The following is a 16,288-nucleotide window of genomic DNA, read 5'->3' on the forward strand; positions in this document are numbered from 1 at the left end:
AGAATGTTTCAGGACAATATAGCTGCATGCAGTTTCTGCAGGGCCGGCCCTGACTAAAATACTGCCCCAGGCTAGATATTTCCTGATGCCCCCCCCCCCCCCGCCGCCGCCGCCATGGTGCCATGATGCACTCTTCAAATTTTGACGCTTCAAATTCTTACCAGTTTGTTGACCTGACCTGAGACTCCTTAATGCAAGATCATGTAGAGTAATGTTAAAAATACATATTGTTTCTGTTGGGATGGCAACTAGGCTCTTCCCGACAGATTGATTGATTTAAATATTTATTAACAGTTTGCAGAATTACAGTACATTTCAAGCACAAACTCAATACAAAGACTGTTAACTGTGAGTGGACGACCCAAATAAGCATTACACTTGTTTACAACAGGGTCCACCTTGTTCAATTCATCAAAACATTTAGAGACATACAAATACACTTCTATATAGTAACAGCAGACATATGCAATGGTCAAGTCAACATTAGACACAGACTAAAGCTTCTATATTGTTATCCATTAAAAACAGGTATTTTTTTAAATAATACAAATGTAATATGTACTGAACAGATTATAAATTGGTGGTAGTATTAAATAGGAGTGTTCCACAAAATGGTTCTCTATTGTGATCCTCTCTCAATTCTAAAAAATAATATCAGTATCATAGCATATAATTTTAATCACTGTAAAAAATATATATAATAATTAAACCAACCACCAAATGAACCCTTACAGGACTAATTTAAATTCAAAGTTACTAACTTTGAGTGTACAATTTGTTGAGATTGAAATTGAAACAATGGGCTGGCTTTGCTTACTGGCTAAAAGTAAACAAAACCATTTGCCCTCAGGGGGACAAATAAAGTTGGGCTCTTGGGAAATTATCAAATTAACTTATTTGACATTATATGCCCATATATTTACTCATTCTCAACTAAATAAGCTAGCTAATAGCTGCAAGTCTGACAAGTGACAATGACAACACAACATGCAGTAGCAGCTAGCTTGTTGCTACTTGTTTAGCTCAAATAACTAGACAGTTTATTCATGATTCACTGTTTAGCAATCACATTCATACCTTCATTCATACATTCATACCATTTTTTTCTTTCTTCCCTGATGACCAGAGGGTTGGTTTGGCCTCTTGGACATCACAACACCAACAAAAAAAACACCACGACGAGTGGACAACACAGTACTTTATTTGTTTATATTCCCCATCAGTGCACCATGCCGTTTGGCTGTAGGTTAGGCTGGGGGCGGGGGAGGGGGCATTCCACCGGCCACACCCCCCACCCCTGGCTGGCTGGATTTAGTAGCAGGGGTGGGGGGGCAGGCAGCAGAGCAGAACAGCCACAGCCACAGCAACAGCGTCAGCTCAGCTGTTTTGCTGCGCGCAGCGCTTGAAAGCGAAAGTATCTGTGACTCGGCTCTGCTGCCCCCGTCCCCTCCTGATGCCCCAGGCTATTGCCTGACTTGCCTGATGGGAGGGCCGGCCCTGAGTTTCTGCCCCTGCCCATACCCATTACCCGGTATCCATCCACATGCTGGACTTTACAGATGGCCAGTCAGCAGCACGCACGTTGGCATTCTCTTTCACCTCGCCCTGGCTGAAACTGCAACCCCTCTATTCACCAACACCATGTGACCACACAAGCTAATTATGCCCCATAACATCTCATCTTGAAATTGGTCCAACTTCAAATGAGGGATATTTAAATTCTGGAATGAGTTGACATCAAAGTGCATGGCTTGTGTTAATGGCCAGTAATGGAAAACGTCCCAGGAATCAGTCCTGTCTGTGCGCGTGTGTGTAATTGTGTTTAATTCAATCTCATTTGCACTGTCAAATTTAACACACATGACACATCTGACCTCTCCCATGCTTTCAGCCTAAAATATTGGATAAATTGAACTAGACTAGTTCAACTAGTCAAATATTTTCTTAAAAAAACACAGCCATGCTAACACAATTTTTTTAAATTAAATTGGAGATGAATACAAAAATATCTGTAAAATATGTAAAATAAATAAATAAATAAAATAAAACAGCAAATTGAAGTTGAATACCATATTGAAATTCTCATTAACGTTTTATTTGTTATTTTATTTTTATGTTTTTAATTGATATTTCTTATTCCCGCAGGTGTCAGTGGCCACACATTCAGTTGTGTTGCAGAAAAAAACATGCAATACGCATCCACACTGATCAAAAACAATACTTCTGTTGGTTTGTGATTAAATTGTGTTGTCACTTTTAAAGTATCCTTTTCCAGCCAGTATCGCATAGTAGTTTTTTGACACATGCAACTAGTTGCCAGGTTTTTGTTTTTGATTGGGTTCCGTTTCATAGGCGTTTGGCAAACAAAATCCCTGCGTAATTGCGCTTTCGGTGTGCCTGTATGAGTTCAGTATTTGTGTGTGCAGGGAGGTCTGCTGGCTACTGGCACTGTTGGTTGAACAACATCCCCTCCCCTCTCCCCCTCTCTCTCTGTCGAGCTGCCGCGATGTTTTCCAGCTCGGAGCCTCAACCGCACGGCTCGATCGATTCGCATTGATTGTCCCTGACGAGCTGCTCCACTTTCTAGCCAATGTCAGCCAGTCTGCGATCGGGAAGGAGAGAAATGAAGGAAAATCTCTGCCGCCCTGGCGGTGTCATTTCCACACACTTCGGTTGGCCGCCTGCCAGCAGACAGGACATTCGAAAGAGGTGGAGTGGACTCTGGGGCTGCGTGAGAGGAGGAGCGCGCGACCATCCTAGATTGACCAGCACTCCTGCGCGCTCAGAGGCAATGCAAGCTTATCAACTGTATTATTATGTATACAAAAACAGCACATTTTACACATTAACCTAATATAGTAGGCTATAGTATAGTGGATTTACAGTTCAGTCGACCCAGGACAATAAAGCAGGGACATGTTTAACAGCCTAACGTCACGTTGATAGCAGTTCGCTTATAAATAATAACCATATGCAAGACATCCTTACTTTATCATTGTTCTCTATAGTCTCCAGTCTTTTTTGTTGCTCTAATCTCTGAGACATGTCATCATTAATGCTTAAGTTCTGTCTAGTGGTATATCTATCTATGCAAGCCAATTCTTCCTAAATGATTATGTTAATAAAAAAGTTTAAGCTTAAAGGGGTATAACAACATGTCAACGTATATACATAAGAGAGACTTAGAGAGAGATAGTCTGTGCGTGTGTGTGTGTGTGTGTGTGTGTGTGTGTGTGAGAGAGAGAGAGAGAGAGAGAGAGAGAGAGATGGGGGCTACTGTGCTGCTGCTCGTGCAGCCTGTAGCCTATTGATAGGAACAGTGCTGCTGCTGCTACTGCCTTTCAGGCATAATTTCATTGGTTAAAACTTGTAATATCAGACAACCTGACACACCCCGTGGCGACCAACACACATTCTAAAATCACCATGTCTTCATTTGCAACGAACAGGATATTTCCACCTGTATTGGGACGTTTCGGCGTGACATTTCCTCTCGTCTATCATGCGCCGCACAAAGTCCAGTTCGGTTTTTCCGCGAAGCTCCAAAAATCTATGAAATGTGTTTGCATGTTCCTCTCAGCGAGCGGGGATGTAGAGGTGGGATTGCTAGGAGCGAGAAGCTGTGGAACCCACGCGTTCAGCTTCTGAAGAAAGTACCTTTTTCAATAATTTACGGTGATTTTTCTCCACTTGTCCTTAACGGACAAGCACTTCCGCGAGCTTAGTTATCGGAGACTAAGCTTTCCCCCCCCCTTGGCTTTTTTGTTGTCACCACCAGTCTGTGCGGTACAGGCTAGAGAGAGAGACGGACCGCTTGGACTGTGGGAGCCCTCCCTCCCCTCCGCTCGGATACTATGCTGTGGTAGGTGCGAATAAAATGGGCCCGTGTTTGTAAATATGCAGATACATCAAAGGGAGGGGAGGGGAGGGGAGGGGGGGATCATACTTTGTTGAAGTCTGCTGAAAGTTGGGATGTCATCTTCTTAAAGGATCAAGTTGTGTTGTGTGCGGTGAGGAATAGAATGGCTCTTCTGTAATAGCCTCCAATGTGCGGCTGCAGATCATACGCTGCTACCGCAGATATACGGTGGTCTTAGATCAGTGAGTCTAGACAAAAGGTATTTTGTATACTTACTTACTTCTATATAATATTTGAATTTGAGTTAGAAGCGCGGTGGTACATGTAATGTAAACCACTCCATTATGTAAAGGGTCCGGGACAATATACCGTTATTCTTTCTCTAAAATGTATTTTTCCCATTATTTTACAAGTCGTTGCTAGCGTATATATTCGGTGACAGTGTGGATAGATATTGTTTTGTTCAGAGCTTTTTGTGAGGCACTTTGCCTCCTCCACATTTCCAAGTGTCAATCTGTGAATCAGCTGTTAATGACGTGCGATGTACACTGAACTTGACACTCTCAATAAATAACACTTTGTAGGCTATTTATTTCTGGTGATGCTTATGGGCGATCTGGAATGCCTGCATGCGGGACGACATATGGTGTTGCTGTTCTGTTGCCTATTCTGTTTATTTGAAACTTTTATTTATATCTCGCCTTTACCGTAAACATCACACACACACACACACACACACACACACACACACACAATAGGATAAAAGCACCACCTTTAGAAAGAAACAAATCACTGACTGTCTGGCTCATTCTCAAAAACAGTGCTGATCGAGAAGGTATAGGCTTACGGGCTATACTCAAGAGCAGCTGCGATCAGAGTCTGACCAGAGATCTAATTGTTAAAGGTCAATTATTTCTGCTTGTTTTCTAAGATGTTGTTATATCCTTAAAAAAAGAAAAAAAGGTTGCTTTCCGAGATTTCACATGGATCTTCTCGCAATCATCCACCGGTGTCTCCTATTGTGTCTCCTATTGTTTGAAAATGTATGAAGTCACAATTTAAATGAGTGCATAGCGGGATTGTTTTTCCGTCCAACTTTATGTTTGCCTAATTAGGGCTACGGAGGAGCGCAGCAGGCGGCGGACAGTGCAGTGGTGAAGCGAAGCCTTAAGCCTAATTACCGTCGCCAGGCTTTAAACTTCCACTGTGCGTGCATGGTGTGCGTGTGTGTGCAGCAGCAGCAGCCTATCTATGTATCCGTGCGTGTTCGTGTGCGTGAGCCGTGCGTGCATGCGTGTGTTTGTGCGATAGTCGATAGGAGGTGGGAGGAGTGGGGAATGTAGCAGAGACAAGTGAGAGTCCGCAGGCTACACGGCCGGAGGGGAAAGATTGCATTTCCATCCTGCGTTACTTGGAACTAATACAGTAAATCGGCCGTGTTCTTTCTCTGGAGAGCCGACCACGCAGGTTTGGCGTCTCACAAACCTGTCGGAAATTAGAGCGCATTAGAATCTCTCTCCCATACCATTTCGAATCTTGGCTGCATGGCCCCGGCGGGCACCTGCATTCGGGGTGAAATGATGTCAGCGACGGGAAAGTTTGTTCCAAGAGTTTGTTTAAACCGCCCATCAGACAAATGTATCGAATTAACAGCGGGTACTGGTAGGCTAATTACTTAACGATTAAGTCTGTTTGCGTCACTGTATCTGAAATCTTTCTTATAATTAGTTGAAGTAGGCTTGTGATAGTCGATTTTCTTTCCTATACCGTTTTAATTAGGCCACGTTTAAATTGACTGTGTAAACACTGCAACCTATATTTATTTATGAGGGACATTTTATAAATTCAAGATTATCAGGCGCTGACAGCCCCTTAAGCTAAATGGATAAATGTGCTTCAATAATGAGTGAAGTTAGCATGGTATATGAGGTCTGTATATCTTGTGGTTAAAGGCTATACTTTTTCAGTCAATAAACTGTTGGTTGTCAATAATCAGTTGAATATGAAAATACCAATCTGTGTACACATTTGTACTTTAATTATAACGAAAATGTGTTGTCATGTAGATTTACGCTCATGTGAACTTGAACGTGTGATGTTTTGGTTAGCAGCCACATTGCACTGACAGGTTTTCAAACAGGCTATCAAGTGCAGGCTAGAGAGTGCAAAGGACATTTACAGCTGCTCAAACAAATCATTGATATGATACACAATCAAAATGAAATAGCCTACCATTTATTTGCAAAGGTCAGATTGTCAAATGGCGTATTGTGACGTTTCATATAATTTAAGAATTAAGTAGCAAGTATAGCCTAAACCAAATTTTAAACAAATTCAGACATTCTTTGTTTTGTTGCCTTTGAATTTCACTTACTTATCTTTTAGGTGTAGGCCTGACTATGTCATTGTGTTAAGACACAATCATGGAGTTATGATCATATTACATTTCATCTTTATTGTAAGACATAATGGACTTCATCTCTTTCCATTCATCATGCTTTGCAGATTTGTGAAACTAAATAAAGAAACAAACAAACAAATAACACATGGAATTAGCATGTGTAGTCATTTGAGTATAGCCATAGTAATTTGATCATATTCAATTCAAGCAAATTATCAGAAACTGTTCTTGGCAGTAAGTGTGAACCTATAGCGACAGTAGTGCAATGTGTAATATACGCTATTTTGTGACAAATCCTAAGTAATGTTTGTGATGATCAGTCCTGCCAGTATGGTCAGAATACTCTCAGACCCACCTCAGATCCAGACCCTGTTGTTGTTGTTGTTGTTGTTGTACTAGGTTAAAGGGCAGTCTCTTTCTATGACATCATAGGCTAGGTCTGGCCCATTTAAAGTCACATCCACAAATATCCAACTAGACTAGGTCAGCAGCAGCATAGCCAAGATCATAATTAGGTTTATTTGACAATGATGTATTTATAATTGTCTTGATTAAACCTCCACTTCAATCGATTACATGAAAGGATTGTTTAACAAAATCTTTATAATACAGATATGTTGAAATGATGTATATGCCTGCATATGCTTAGCAACAAGTAAACGGAAAATTAGATCCCTAGTGTGTGTCATACACAAAGGTGCCTTGTTTATGATGGTGTTAGCATGTCTAGCTGCATGTTCAAACATTAATTGTTAATGAAAGACAACATCAACAGATCTTCTGCAATCTTAAGATTTCCGCATGAGAGACCACATTTCTACTAGAGGCAATGCCTTGACTTACTTGACTTATGCTCCTACGTAGATGGAGCATAGGGCCGCAATCACACCCCGCCATCGAACTCTGTTTTGGGCAGTTTTCTTCAAGCAATCCCTGTAATTGTGTTTATGAGCTTCATGCCAGTAGGCATGAAGGTCAATCAGTAGGTGTGTCCTATACCTGACACTAGTAATGTGCAGATGTGCACACCACAACATGTTCCCACCCAGTAAATGTATGTATCCCCATTATGTGCAGGCGGTGAATAAATCTGATTCACATTCTGACCGGAGTGCAGAGCAGTTCTGGAAGTTAGAATGAGCTGGTCTGAATAATGACCACTGGCTGAGATGCACATGGTGTGAATTATGAGCCACATATCGTGCTGTCAGGTAGAGACCTTGTATGACCAAAACCGTTCCTTTTTTATTATTATTTTTAAAACATTTTCTCTTGCATTGCGAGGTGTTGTGAGCTTGTATATCTGCTATTTTCACAACTTTTGTGCGATGAACTTATATTTGTTTGTCAGAGTGGCTATTTTGTATTTTTATACATTGGAGATAGACAGGAAGAAACCCAAGTGGAACGCAGTGGGATGACGCACAAGAGGGATTTGATCCCTCAACAGTATGTGTGGCTCCAGCGGTGAGCAGCTTAACCGCTAAATCATCGACAGGCATGAGAAAGCATATCAACATCATTCAAAATGTAACCTTATACCACCTGTGACCAGACAATGTTCCCTAATCTATTTGTATTCATTTATTTATTTGTTTAATAAAAGTCAGTTATGGCGTCATGCTTAGTAGTCATGAATTACATTTCCAATAGGACTGACAAAAGTTAATCTTCCAAAGCACCATATATGGGTTCCTAATAGAAGAAAAAAAAGAGAGGGCGCCCGCTGGCCTAGTGGTCCAGGCGCATGGCACATATAGGCTCTGGCCTGACAGCGCATTGTGTGTTCGAGTCCCGTTCATGACGACCTTTGCTGCATGTCTCTCTCCGTCTCTCTCTCCCTCCTTCCTGTCCGTCTTCACTGTACTGTAACTACGCCAAAAAGAGATAATTCTGATTCAGCTTTGTTGTAGCAAAGAGTAGATTACAGTTTATAGTGTTTTTTGCGACCATAGGTAGCATTTACTATGAAAACCTGCATTTCCTGTTCGTTCGTTTGCGCCACCCATGCCTCCATATATCATATGCCTTGTGACATCACGCCTCGTCACATCACGCATGTATGGTCACACCTATGACATCACGCTTCTATATATGGTCACGCCTCGTGACATCACGCCCCCATATGCAGTATGGTCATGCCATCACGTTACATCATGGAGATCCTTATATCTCCGTATATGGTTGTCAGTCCAACCACTGTGGTTGCAGTAACACGACTCAGAAATGAACCAAGTTGGTACAACACATGGATCTCCATATGTGGAGCTGACTATCATCACCTGGATCTCCATATATGAAGATCACGACACTCACACGTCATCACACCCTGGATAGCCATACATGGTTTGACATACTAGATCTGTATATATGGAGCTGGCCAGCAACTCTACATCTGACCTCACTTTACAACTTTACAACTTACAACGCGGTCGCATCACGACACATCAGTTTGTAGAACAGCATTTTCTTTCTATTTGTCATGCAGCAATTGCAAAATATAGGGCTTAAGGTGTTAAGTAATATGAAAGTATTAGTTGTAATAGTAGTGGTAGTGACTGCTGCCTCATTGGATGGACACAAACGACAAATCTGACTGTGTGTCATTTTGAATGGAGGAAAATGAGAAACCATGGGTTCTTGTTTGTTCGGTTTACTTTGGCTGGAGCCTCATGCTGAGCCTCTCAGTCTGCATCTTCATGATCTGTGGTCTGCAGCAGTGATGCCTGTTATTGACCCATTTGAAAACGGCTTCTGGGGGTGGCGTGCCGGTAGCTGACCAGATAGCGCGTTGAACACAAAAAACATCGTCCCTGGTTCGATTCCAGCCGGAGAGGTGCATTGCATGTCATCTTCCTTACTCTACCCTCATGCTTCCTGCTTCTCTATAGCAAAGAACCTTGATTGACAAGTTGATTGGATAATAGTGTTGCCATGTTGGATGGCAGAAGTGTAGTGCAGGTTGTTCCAAAATAGAAAATAAGTAGGCGCCCTGGTGGCTGTTCCTGTCACTCATCACTGTCCTGTGCCAAAGATGCAGAAATGCCAAAAAAGAATCCTAAAAAACAGGGACTTGTGCCTATTTGACCTTTAATTAGAATGCCACCATGAAGCCAACTGGGGTAACATTACACAGAGGGTGGGCTGGACGTGTGAGCACTGTAACGTCATTGTGTATAAACACTCTAGCATGTAGAAATTGAGAAATTCAGGGGAAATATAAGAATGATTATGAAAATCTGTTCTTTTTGTATATAGATTTATTTATGCTTTGTCCACAAAGTATCTTGCGACACAAACACAACATATATTCTATTGAACTATTGATCTATTTTTTGTGAATGATGCGATGAAGGGAACTGGGAAAGCTAATTGTAGATATGGAGGAAGGACCCAAATGAGTTGATCAGTTGCGTTGACTGCGAGAGCAGAAGAGGCAGAAAGGAAAGAAAGAGGACAACAACAGGTTTTGCACAAACACGCAGACTTATGATGAGTGACAGGTTGGGACTCAGGAGGGTAAATGACATAACACACGTTTGAATATCACTGCAGTGAAACCCTGCCTTTATTTGTGATAGTGTAGTCCAAGCTTTTGTTAGAACACTGGTTCTCCACCAGCCTGTTCAATTTCAAGGACCCCATGCAGTTTGATATGCATTAGGCCTCGCACCCCCACTTGATATGATTATTATCTCTCGGACTCCAAACTGCATTGTCAAATTCTAAATGCTAATTTAACTCTGAGAGTGTACAAATGGAATGAGGTTCTTAACTCATTTAGCTGGCGATAGCCCTGGGATCCCCGGACCCCTGCACGTTGAGAACTAGTTTGTTAGAAAACTTTAGCTGTGGTAAAACTATTACCTGCTCCAGTTCTCAGTGTTTGTTTGGTAAACAACCTACAGCACATTGTCTGGCTGTTGAAATGTACTATACAACTAAACCGCCTGCCATTATGAAGAACATGCAAAATCAGCATCTTAAAGGGATAGTTCAGATTTTTTGAACTTAAGCTGTATGAAATACTTGCCATTAGTGGTTGCAACTGTATTAATTGATTGCCTGAGTCCCGTGGTGGGAGTTCTGCTCTGGTTTTGGTGAAATATTAGGTAGTTCCGGTCATTTTGTGGGGGGCACTGGGGCCACGCAGTAAGAGTAAATTAATCCACAAAACTAACGTCATTTGTATTGTTGACCTATTTCTAAAATATTAGTGCAACTTTCGTTCGTTTCTTACCCCTCTATCACACAGAACTATGTTTTTTGTGTCCATATCACTAAATAGTTCCATGTGATAGGGGTGTCTAACTTAGTGAGACATTATTTTTGGAGATTAATATTCCATCTGTAAAGCACTTTGAGCTGCATTTCATGTCATGAAAGGTGCTATACAAATAAAGTTTTATTATTATTATTGATAAGATTATCACAAAGAGATGATCTCTAGAGCATGCATGGGCAACTGGCGGCCCCGGGGGCCACATGCGCCCCCCAACTTCACTTAATGTGGCCCTCAGGTTAATATCAGAATACTGATATATTGATTTGCAAACATGACCCGCTTTAATTACTTTAATTACTACTTATTAAAATGTTAGTCTTTTTTATGTCCAATGTATTTGTATTCCGTATATAAAGTTAACATTAACTATAATTAAAGGCATTTGAAATTTACTGACATTTCAGGATTTCAATTGAAAAATAGCAAAACAATAATTCAGAATTTCAATTCAAATATAGCAAAAAATAGCTGATCTACAAGCTCAAACTGTTTTGAGTTTGTAGATCGTCTATTTTTGCTACGACATTAATATGCAATGTGGCCCTCTGGAGTGAGAGTGGAAATATAGTGGCCCTCTCTCTCCATCGTCAAAGTTGCGATATCTAGAGTAGAAGGTGAGATTTGTAACCCTGGTGTGGGATCTTCTGTTGAGTGATACAACTACGGTTTACAATAACAATATTATATACTGTAAGTGGGCACTCCTATAACATGGTTATGGGGATATGAATGGGATGTGCAGTAGGTAGGTAGGTACAATCAGTGGCTCAAATTAAGTACAGCACTTGAGTTAAAGTACTTAATTACAATTTCAATGTACTTTTGCTTTCTAATCCACTACATCTCAGAGGTAATTGTGTACTTTTTACTCCAGTACAACTATCTGGCAGTTTTAGTTTTAGTTACTCGTTATTAATAATGATTTTTTCTTCTTTCTTTTGTTAATGTATTTTAATTTTAATACAAGCTCACAACGCGTTACGGTGCGATGTGTTGTGAGATTGTAGATTGGCTATTTTCAAATAACCCAAGTAAAAAATAGAGCTTCAGTTGTGATAATGTACTGTAAATTATTCTTAAGGACATTCTGCATAATTACATTATTAAGTAGTATACACTTAGCAATTTAGCAATTTTAAGTATATTTTGATGCTGCTAATACATTTGTACTTTTGGACTTCAGTAATATGTTGAATGCAGGACATTTATTTTATAGTATTTTTACACTTTTGGTATTGCTACTATCACTTAAGTGACAAGTCCAACATCTGAGTACATATTCCACCACTGGTGGTAGTGGCCGGGTACAATGCATTATTACCAGTAAATATAGTCCTCAATACTCAAATAGAAGTATGCCTAGTGTGAAAATCAGGCGAAAACAGGAAAAATATGGCCGGTTACCACAGCATATGGCAGAGCAACCACTTGTTTTACTGAACACTGGGCTATCATTGCAGAGAGGATTAGATACTGACGAGTAGTTAGAGAATAGACATCAATGTTCTCTTTTTCCAACATAATGTTATTTATTCTATTTGAATCAATATTTTTGTAGCAGTATGTTTCTCCAAATGGTTGCCTACTTAACAATGCACCTGCACCTGCTGCGATCCTTCCATCTTCATCTGGCTACATTTCTCTCTAACAAATGCTACAAAATAGTGTTTTCTAGAGAAGCTCTGTCATGCTTTCTTCTTAACTCCTGCCATCACAATTTGATATGGGGTTTAAGCTATAGCAGCGGAACAATGTCAGAATTAGGTTACCTAATTTACAACAATTTAGCAGACACTTATCCTGAGCGACATACAAGCACCATGGACCTTTGGCAACCAACAGCAGAGTGTTAATAATACAAATGATATGGTGCAAAGTAACCAGGATCCAGGAACCAGGACCCACTGCACGCTAGCGCCTTTTTAGATTTTCATTTGATTTGGCAAAAGTAGTACCTATAATTCCTTGTAGGTACCCATATCTGGTATAAAGACTGACGGGAAAACCCTCCAGACTACTGATTGGTCAGAGAGTATCATCACTGGCATTGTCACGTCATCACGGACTCCCCAATACTGCATAGAAGCTCCCAAATCTGTTGAATTTCTTTGAACATAGCCATTGACATTAAATGGCTCGTTTTGCCGCGCAAACAACAAAAACAAAGTGGAGAAGAACGTAATTAGCCCTTCGCCTAAACCCCACCCCAAAAAGTGATTGTCCAATGTCAATCCATATAGTTTAGCAACTGTTGCTATGCAGAACAAGCTTTCGTCACCTCATAGCTGTCAATGTTATTCTGCATTGCTGTGTTGTTGAACACATAGGCAGCTTAACATCAGGAAAGTTACACGACTGACCCGTCCAGGTGATGGCAATAATACTAATGACGGGCGGTTGTTAAAGTGGATGTTGGGTACTGTTTCTCCCCCTGTCATTTCCTCGTATTTCTAGTTTATTTAAATAATGTCATGCACATTTGTCCAGTGCATAGCCTATACTGCAGGCCTGGTAGACTATATTTAGAAGACATTTTGATGCCCTTGTTACTGAAATGATCGATTAGTTATAAGAAATCCCGTTATTTAACATGCATCTTCTCAATGGGTGAGAAGGAGAGTTTGCCCTGTCTCCTCACTGCTAAGGATGTGTTGGGGGGAACTTAGCAAAGTGCTAATTTCACAACCTATGCATTTATTTATTAATAACCTAGTGATGAGCCCTAAGCCCAGCCCACTGTGTCGCTGTCCGTGGTGCTAATGGCACTCTATCGTTCTTTTCATTCGTCTCATTCAAGATGTTACTTAAGCTCTAGTTGGATAATGCACTATAAATGCACTAAAAGTGTCTGGTACCAAAAGCGAGTAGAGTAGAGTCGAGTTGAGTTGGGCCAGTAACATGTAGTGTAAATTGTAAGTGCCAAATAGCATCTACTGTACATAAAATAATATGGAGCTCCTTGCTTGTGAATATGGCCATTGGCCATAATTTCACAAGTTTGTTTTGCTCTTATGTCATACTTGGGAGATTATAAATCCCACCCCCCGCCCTATGAAGTAAGATCTAAATGGCCATTGTGTGAATATGGCCAGTGGTAAATTGAAGTAGGCCTGGGCGACTGGGATGGTTAGGTTGTAGCAATGGGGCAGATCAGTGTCATTGCAGATTTTTCTTTAAAACCGCTGATGTGTGGATTTTGCACACATGGACATTTAGCTTGCATGCCACCAATGATCAAGTAATTGATCAAATGACAGTTTATGATGATTTTGCATCTGTGATCAAAATCACACTTGTTGATTGAATTTGCTTGTTAGTTCAGCCACTAAGAAGTGAGAATTCTCCTGGGTCTTGGTAAAACAGGAAGTATTGTTGTTGAATTTCCTCATGACCAATCAGAAGACTACTTTAATGTGCCTCTCTCGCTTAATTACAATGGAACTAAGGAGGTGGGATACTCTCTCAAGTCTTTGAAGAGCTTTTTTCTAGAAACTTGTTTTGCTATAGCAACCGTAAAAAACAACCTGTGGTGTCTGTCCGCAAATATTTTACACTGGTTCACTTCACACGTAATGAACACACAGAACGGAATAATCTGATCTTTTATAGCAGAACTACCACAGCCATTCTTTATGTCCTGCAAGTGTCGATTTGCCACGCAGTCTCACATTTGCCCACGACGAGACAACGATGAAGTCAGTGGCACGGCGCTTTTGAGAAACCAGACCCTGCCTGGTCAGAGAGTCGGAGAAGGAGAAACTAAAACTGTGCGGCCGAGGGGCTGCGGGGCTTCTGGCTCTGGTTCGCTGGCGCCACATCCCCCTGAGCTGGTGAGAATGTGGGGGTTGTGCTCTTGCCTTTGAAGCTTTACCTCCCACTAATTCTGGCCTTCCAATTTCCACACACTGCAGACACCCCCCTCCACCATCCCACCAGCCACCCTCCCTCCCCTTCCCTTTGTTTCCCTTATAAGGCCTGGCCCCGTCCATTTCCTCAGCTTTTCTGTGGGAGGTGGTATGCTTGTTTGTGAACGTGGACAGGTCTGGGGAATAGCAGCATAGTTTGTCTGTTCATAGATGGCCAGTCACAGGAATCTCAGTGCTTAGTGAAACAAAGTGTTTGCATGTGTCCATGCCCAATGGGCAGTGTTCCACTAGCCTAGTAAACACATCCTCTGATAGAGACATTTAACGAAGAAAGAAGTGGATATGATCTGTCCTGTTGTCCAGTTATGTTATTCTCAAAGTAAGACACTTTATGAATAATTGCTTTGAAATGATTGTGGTGGCTGCTCATGGAAGATAATGAAATGGATTAATGATGTCAACAAACTTCATGTGATTGCTTACTAGAATTAAACAGAGACCTTATACTTACTTATTTTAGCAACATCCAAGTGACCCTGATGAAAAAACATATTCTCTTACATCTATTATTGTTTGTTGTTCATTTAGATCCTCATTAGTAACAGCTCTTCCTGTGGTCCAAAACGATGTAACTTTTAATAAATAATAATCAAATGACCATTTCATTGAATAAGGAGTTTTGGAGTGAAGTTACATCAATTTAGCGATTTATAAAGTAAATTCAGAGGTTAGCTTCAAAGTGCTGTTCAGAGTGCAGGGGAGATAAAATCTTTGTTCCCCGCTTACAACCCTAAACCTAACCCTAATGCTAACAAAGAAGAAGAAGAGCGCTTGTATACCCAGGGCCCACAAAGTTTGGAAGACAGTTAGAAAGGTATATGAGAAATGTGACTCATATATCTTGATCACATGACTTCAGAGGTGTAGCGATTTGTGTGATTGTGCAACCTACTGCTCAACAGCGCCACCATTAGGTCGATATTAAAACATTGGGGCAGAGGTTCTTCCTTGGCCATACTGGGAGTGTGTGTGCAAAGTTTCACACCAGTCCAACTGTGCCGGATATTAGCTGCTCACAGGCGCGCGCACACACACACACACACACACACACACACATACATACACGCACACGCGCGCATGCACGCACGCACGGACGGACAGACACACAGAAGCACAGATGGACTGACAGAGGCGAAAAGAATAATGGGTCATAGTTGCTGACCTTTGTTGATGATGACCTGATCACAGCCTCCATGTGTGGCAGTGGCACAGTGATACGTTACATCACTCACTACTGTAGAAATAACCACTCAGAGTAATGTTACTGTAGTGTTGATGTGGGACTAAACTAGTGACATTGTAAAGTGTCAGGTATAGTTAGGATTCAGGAATATGTTTGTTTATATCCTTCAGAAAGCAATTCTTTATAACAGCTGGACTCTTATTTCATTTATATTTATATATCGGTATATAATCCAAAATATGAAATATGGCTTACTTTCCCCCCAAAAAAATAAAAAATAAAACAAAATATGTCTTACTTTTCTAACAATCAGTGGAGCTCCAGGAAGTAGGTGTCCTCATTTTAGTTTGGTACTTTTGGGGGGTTTGTCCTGCTTTTGCTGATATATTTTTGCATAATCTATTAGCACACTGCACTAAACATGCAGTGTTGTTAGTAGGAATAAACACAGCACCCAGGAGGAAGTGAACTAAGAAACGGGGGGAACCGAAGCAAGTTCCTGCTTCTACACAAAAAGGATGTGTTGCCCCATGAGGCAAAAACACAGGATGGGTTCCCAGATAGCTTTTGAACTGGATAGGGCCCCCCTATGGTGGGTGTAATGCTTCTCAGTTGGTTTTGCACAGGATCCAGA

At 41.1% G+C, this 16,288-nt stretch overlaps 1 protein-coding gene across 4 annotated transcripts in view; it reads left to right on the forward strand.

The window, feature by feature from the left end:
* The first annotated feature begins 3,299 nt into the window (after positions 1–3,299).
* The window catches only part of cxxc5a (CXXC finger protein 5a), a 30,742-nt gene continuing 17,753 nt past the window's right edge, over positions 3,300–16,288 (forward strand). The window contains exon 1 of one of the 4 annotated variants that reach the window (XM_080779894.1): positions 3,300–3,866. The gene's annotated coding sequence lies outside the window, so the exon portion shown is untranslated. Of the gene's footprint in view, positions 3,867–3,971; positions 4,119–5,445; positions 5,522–16,288 lie in introns of those variants that run through there. The other 3 variants (XM_080779891.1, XM_080779892.1, XM_080779893.1) reach the window with 3 other exon arrangements.

The sequence above is a fragment of the Protomyctophum bolini genome (assembly GCF_963924005.1).
Source record: "Protomyctophum bolini genome assembly, chromosome: 13".
NCBI lineage: Eukaryota > Metazoa > Chordata > Actinopteri > Myctophiformes > Myctophidae > Protomyctophum > Protomyctophum bolini.